The 6,236-nt window shown below is 35.3% G+C and overlaps 1 non-coding gene across 1 annotated transcript; it reads right to left on the bottom strand.

The window, feature by feature from the left end:
• Positions 1-493: 493 nt before the first annotated feature.
• Positions 494-600, bottom strand: LOC149007569 (small nucleolar RNA R71). The gene has a single exon (XR_016175363.1). It is a non-coding gene; the product is annotated as a small nucleolar RNA R71 (small nucleolar RNA).
• Positions 601-6,236: the final 5,636 nt, after the last annotated feature.

Genomic DNA, 6,236 nt, shown 5'->3' with positions numbered 1-6,236 from the left:
TTTTTTTTTTTTTTTTTTTTCTGTATGTATGCATGGTCGTCGGTCCCTATACCCTGAGTTGACTTCATTTGATTTAGAGTTAGAAGAGACTTTGGCCAAGAAGGCAAAGAACCATGGCAAACTATGAGCCTCCAATGAGGCCCTTGAGTGAGCATTTCATTCCTACGATATATACTCCGGTTTCTTGTATTAAGTTGCCTGACATAGAGGCAACTCAATATGAGATCAAATCTAGTGTGATTCAAATGCTACCATCTTTTTATGACTTGCCAATGAAGAGCCTTATAAGCACTTAGATAAGTTTTTAGAGGTGTCCTCCATGGTTAAAATTCAAAACCTCTCAATTGATGCTTTAAGGTTACTTTTTTTCCCATTCTCCCTTAAAGATAAAGCTAAGCATTGGCTTCATTTTTTGGACAATGTTAAAATTTCTACTTGGGCAGAAATGCAACAGGAGTTCATTAAAAAGTTCTTCCCCATTGGCCGTACCAATAGAATTAGGAGAGTGATAATGAGTTTCTCCCAACAAGAAAGAGAACAATTTCATGAGGCCTGGGAAAGACTAAAAGAATTACTTAGAAAGTGCCCCCACCATGCTATTCCTAAATGGGAATTGGTTCAATGCTTTTATGATGGCCTTAGAGACCGACATAGGCAAATGGTTGATTCTTCTTGTGGTGGGACTTTCATGCACAAGAAGGAGAATGAGGCATGGGAACTTTTTGAGACCCTTAATGAAAACTCCCAACACCATGCTTCAGCAGCTAGGACTGAGATTCCATCCATTGGGCGACCAAAGATGAGTGGTCTCTATGCGATCAATCCTACCATTGAGATGAGCACTAAGGTTGACTTGCTATCAAAGAAATTGGACCATCTCTTATCATTAGGACAACAAACCCCATCTCCACTTCCTACAAGTTCCTCTCCACCTAATCAGATTGAAGCATGTGCTTTATGTTCTAGCCTATCCCATCATGTCACTGATTGCTATTTGGCTACACAATACCCTGAGTTTGTTGAGGAGCATACACATTTGGCCCAAGGAGTCTCTAAATTGGGCAATGATCCATATTCCAATACCTACAACCCAGGATGGCGAAACCACCCCAATTTTTCATGGTGAAACTCAATGCCCAATCCCTCTAATCAAATAACTTATAGGCCATTTCCATTTAATATGCACTAAAATGCCTATAGGAATGAGCAACCATCATCTCCACAACCCTCACATAATTCATCATTTGAGGATAAGGTACTAAAAGCACTTAGTGGATTAGAGCAAAATACTCAATTGTTGCATTCCCATTCTCATTCCATTAACAAATTGGAAGCCCAACTTGGTCAACTAGTTGATGCCATCAGTAGGAGGGAGGTTGGTCAGTTACCAAGTCAACCAATAGGTAACCCTAATCATCAAATTGGGTCTAGGAAAGAACAAGTCCAAGCAGTCTCTATTGTGACATGTAGTAGAAAGGAATATTATGCACCTTTGCCTACTCCCAAGCCATTGCCCATTGATCTTGAGAGTCGAGAGAAGGTTGATTTGACCCATGAGACTGGTGATGATGCACACAAGCCTAGTAAAGAAACACCACCTGTGAGTATTCCCCATCAATTTCCTTGTAAGGGGTTGCACATTCCAATTGTAGAGGGTCCTACTCCTAAATCTTACACTCCCAAAGCCCCCTTCCCTGAAGCTCTTGTGTCCTCAATTACAAATTCTAGAAAGAATGATAGGATGCAAGAGATGATTGATTTATTTCAACAAGTTCGTATCAATCTCCCACTATTAGATGCTATCAAGCAAGTCCCAACTTATGCTAAGTTTCTAAAAGATTTGTTCACCCAAAAGCGTAAGTTGAAGACTCAAACACCTAAAACTGTGCACCTAACTGAACAAGTCAGCTCAGTAATTTTCAACCAACTGCCCCCTAAACTTAAAGATCCAGGTACACCTTTAATTTCATGTGTTATTGGAGATTTATCCATAAGTAAAGTATTGCTTGATTTGGGAGCCAGTGTGAATATTTTACCCGGTTAAGTTTATGATAGGTTTGGTCTAGGAGATTTGAAATCCACTGATGTGATTCTACAATTAGCAAACCGCTCAATCAAACGACCCCTTGGGCTACTTGAAAACGTTTTGGTAAAGGTTGAGTATCTATATTTTCCTGTTGATTTTTTTATCCTAGATATGGACAATACAACTACCAATAACTTACCACCAGTCATTCTTGAACGGCCCTTTTTAGCCACTGTGAATGCTTGCATCAATTCTAGATTAGGTGTCATGGACATATCATTTGGCAATAAGAAACTTAGAGTCAACATCTTCAATGCATCCTTAAGCTCAAATAGGGATGAAGAGTGCTTTGCGATTAACTTTATTGATGAGGTAGTGGTTGATTATATTCCAAACATGCTTATGGATGATCTCCTATAACATTACTTGCCATTTGGGGAATCTAACCTAAATATTGAGGAAGTCAACACATTGTTGGACTCTTCCACTTCTTTGGAGAAGTCGCCATTCACATTTAGATTTGAGCCTCCACCTCCATTGGCTGCATCTCACTGAGTCTGGTTGAAGACTCTAAACTTAGCGCTTTATGGGAGGCAACCCATTTGTTTAGATGTTATTTCTTGTTCTTTTTCTTCTCTTTTCTTTGTTTGTTGTTAGGTTTTATTGTTGTGTGCTCTATCATGATTTCAAACATCGGGTAAACTCTTTCCTCTATTTGCTTCTATCATTTTTTTTTTTTATATATCTTGCATGCACTGAGGTCATTCCATAATTTAAGTGTGGGGGGCTGTCAACTAGAGTAAGACTTGTTGATAGTTGGTAGAGCATTGTCACAAAGATAAAAAGTGACCAATTTTTTTTGGCTTTGGTAAGATACATGTTTTAATTCCTTGATTAGATACAAAATGAGAGTTTAAGTGTTTTAGAAATCCCATCTGATGTAATGAACACCCTCTTGAGAGAATAGTAATGGGTTTTACATTTTGAGACTGAGGTTGAATCGGAAAATAGGAACTCCAGGTAGTCCAAAAGGTTTGACCATCTAGTTATCTTGAATTGCCTTGTGCTTATGGTGACAAGTTGAGACCGATTTTAGATTATTTAAATGTGAAATGAATTGAAGTATAATGTGAAAAAAAAAAAATTTAAAAAAAATCTGTTGAAGTTTAAAGTTTAGACCTCCTTCTTAGTAACCGGGTCTCGGTGTCATCAACATCGTGCCTCGCGTCAAACAATTGGGGTGTCTTTGGTCCAGTCTTGGCCTGTAGCCTAGTTGGCTTGAGTAAGTAAGTTCGAGGGGTATTCTACACCTAATCCCTTAAGGCCATCTAGCTTGAGAGCGGCTGACCCAACACTCATTACATAGGCCATCTAGAAAGCTTAAGAGGCAAGACATTGCACGGACTAGAACTGCGACCATTAAAGAAAGAAGTGAAGTAATGTGCTTATAAAGGTGAAATGTCTAAGAAGGTCAATATTGTTTAGATCATGAGTTCTTGGTATTATTTGATACCTAGTTTAGTCTTATCTGAGGGTGAACTGGTAGACTGAAGATAAGAGGAGACTTCTCGATTGAATTGTTTGCCTAGAGCTAGACTCAAGAGAGGGTGTAAAGAGCTTAAGTGTGGGGGTGCCTATATTCCCTTCAATCTTTAATGGAGTGTCTTTGTCTTGGAATCAATCTTTTTACTCTTACTATTGCTAGAATAATTAGAAGAGCACTTAAGAATTTTGTGTGTATATTCTATGCAAACACTCACGAGACACAACTCGTCCACTAGGGTAACCTAGGGGTTTAAAGGCTTGTTGCACATGCTAAGTGCAACCGTGATTCCTATGAAAGTGAGTTAGGTTTTTCTTTATTTATTTCCCGTATTGCATTTATTGTTTCGTTTTGCTCGAGGACTAGCAAACACTCAAGTGTGGGGGTATTTGATAAGCATGCATTTACCATTATTTATTTGATTTAATTCCCCATACTTATTTGATTGAAGAGAGCTAATTGAGTATTTTTGTGTATTTTTCAGGAATAAGGTGATTTTGGATATTAGAGATAATATGGAGTAAAGTTGGCAAATATATTAGATATTGGTGGATTTTAAATCATGGCATTCAATCTTGCTGCCCAAGAAATCATGAAAAGTGAGATCTTAGTCAAATTGGAAATAGGTGGAGGTCTAAGGAACAAAATTGGTAATAAATCTGAAAATCGGGTAAACAGACATACCTTCAGTATTTTGGGCATATCTGTAATACCCCTAGATTTTACTAAGGGTATTTTGGTCAATTTTCACAAAATAATCATATATTATATCTTTTAGTTATATATGTTATTTTGTTTTATAGGTAATTACCATTTGTTTAGAAAGTAATAATAATATTGTTAAATTAATTATTTAATGAAAATAAGGAAAATCAAATCACAATTGAATTAATCGTTTCTTTTTCTTTCTCTTTCCATTATTCAATTTATAATACTTAATTAAACTCAAATATAAAGTTAATAACTATAATATCAGTTAAGTATTTATTATTATTAGTTTAATAAATCTTAACTCTTATAATCAAGTAAAGAAATCAAAATACGTTAAAAGTTAAAATATAAAGTAATAAATTAATTTATTAAACAATAGTTAATTCTTTAACAATTTATCATACATAAAGTTTTATTAATTTACTTAAATGTTATTATTATATTTCTTGCATATAAATAGGGGGAGGGTTTCACCTTACGGGGGAGATTTCTAGGAAAAAAATTGGAAGATAGAGAGAGAGAGAATTAGTAATTTCTTTTTGGCTGACAAAGTATCGGCTGATTTATGTATTTTGAAATCTATTAGAAAGGCAAGTGATAATCTGCATTATATCCACTTGTTTGAATAATTGTGTATTTGATATGTTGCATTTTATTTGATATAAATTGCAAGTAATAATTCTTCATATTACATATAGTTTGAAATATTGTGTTTTATCTTGATATGTATTACATGTGAGAATCTTTTATATATATCTACTAACTTGAACCATTGTAACATTTGATCTATATTGCAAATTTTGCGTTATATCCATATGTTTCATTTATTTTCTTGTATAAATTTCTATGAGTATCAAGATTTAGCATTGCATTGCATATTGCATTATAAGAAAACATAAACTTTTCCATTTATCATGGTCCAATAGAGAATTGGATGGGTTGATAGGGCTGTATAACGCGCGCAGGCCACGTAACGGCGTGGATCAATCTTCATCATTTCCTATTGGGAAAACCCATGATAACACTGGAGGGATCAACACACATATCAGGGCTGTATAACGCGTGCAGGCCATGTAACGGCATGGGGTATGATGTGTTGAATCCCAAATGGAGCAATACGAATGTCAAGGCTGTATAACGCGTGCAGGCCATGTAACGGCATGGGGCATCGTATTGTTTCCAAATAAGATAAATAATCATTTTGTGCATTAGCATTATTACATTATTTATTTCATTTTAGTGTATTTTTGTATTATTTCAATACATTATTTCAAACATGTCGATATCTTGCTGGATTTGATCTTGTTAAGTTTTTCAAAACTTACCCAATATTTTCCTCCAGATGGTGAATGTGTAGGGCATGACTTTGAAGAAATGGGTCGTGATACAGAAGAAGTTCATATTGCTGATGAACTTCATTCATATATTATTTGTTAATGACATAAAATATGCTTTTTATCTATATTTAAATAATTATGTAATTGGTGTGAAATGTTCTATTTGATAAATGTAATAGTCGAACCCCTTTATTTTGAATATTTTAGAAAATGGAAATGTTTCAGTTTATTACAATAAACTTCCGCTGCTTAAATATTCTAAATTCTTTGAGTTTAATTTCTGGTCTATTTTATTACGACTGGTTCACTACCTAAGGAAAAACCGATTCTTGGGTTAAGTATCGACCTAATTTCCCATATTGGGAATCGGGGCGTTACAATATCTCTCTTGTATGAGCTTGGATTGTGGTGATTCAAGATACTTGGATGGTCAAGTTATTAGTATTTGCATGTCATAAGAACTTCAAGTTATATCAAATGGATGTAAAGAGTGCATTCTTAAATGGATTCATTATGGAGGAAGTGTATGTTGCACAACCTCCGGAATTTGAAGACCCTACCTACCCCAACCATGTTTTTAAGCTTAATAAGGCTCTTTATGGACTTAAGCAAGCTCCAC

This window comes from Hakea prostrata, chromosome 8, assembly GCF_041222555.1.
Source record: "Hakea prostrata isolate BN-2017 chromosome 8, UWA_Hpros_2, whole genome shotgun sequence".
NCBI classification, from domain to species: Eukaryota; Viridiplantae; Streptophyta; class Magnoliopsida; order Proteales; family Proteaceae; genus Hakea; species Hakea prostrata.
Note: the sequence above shows the minus strand (reverse complement) of the source record. Positions and strands in the feature narration are given on the sequence as shown.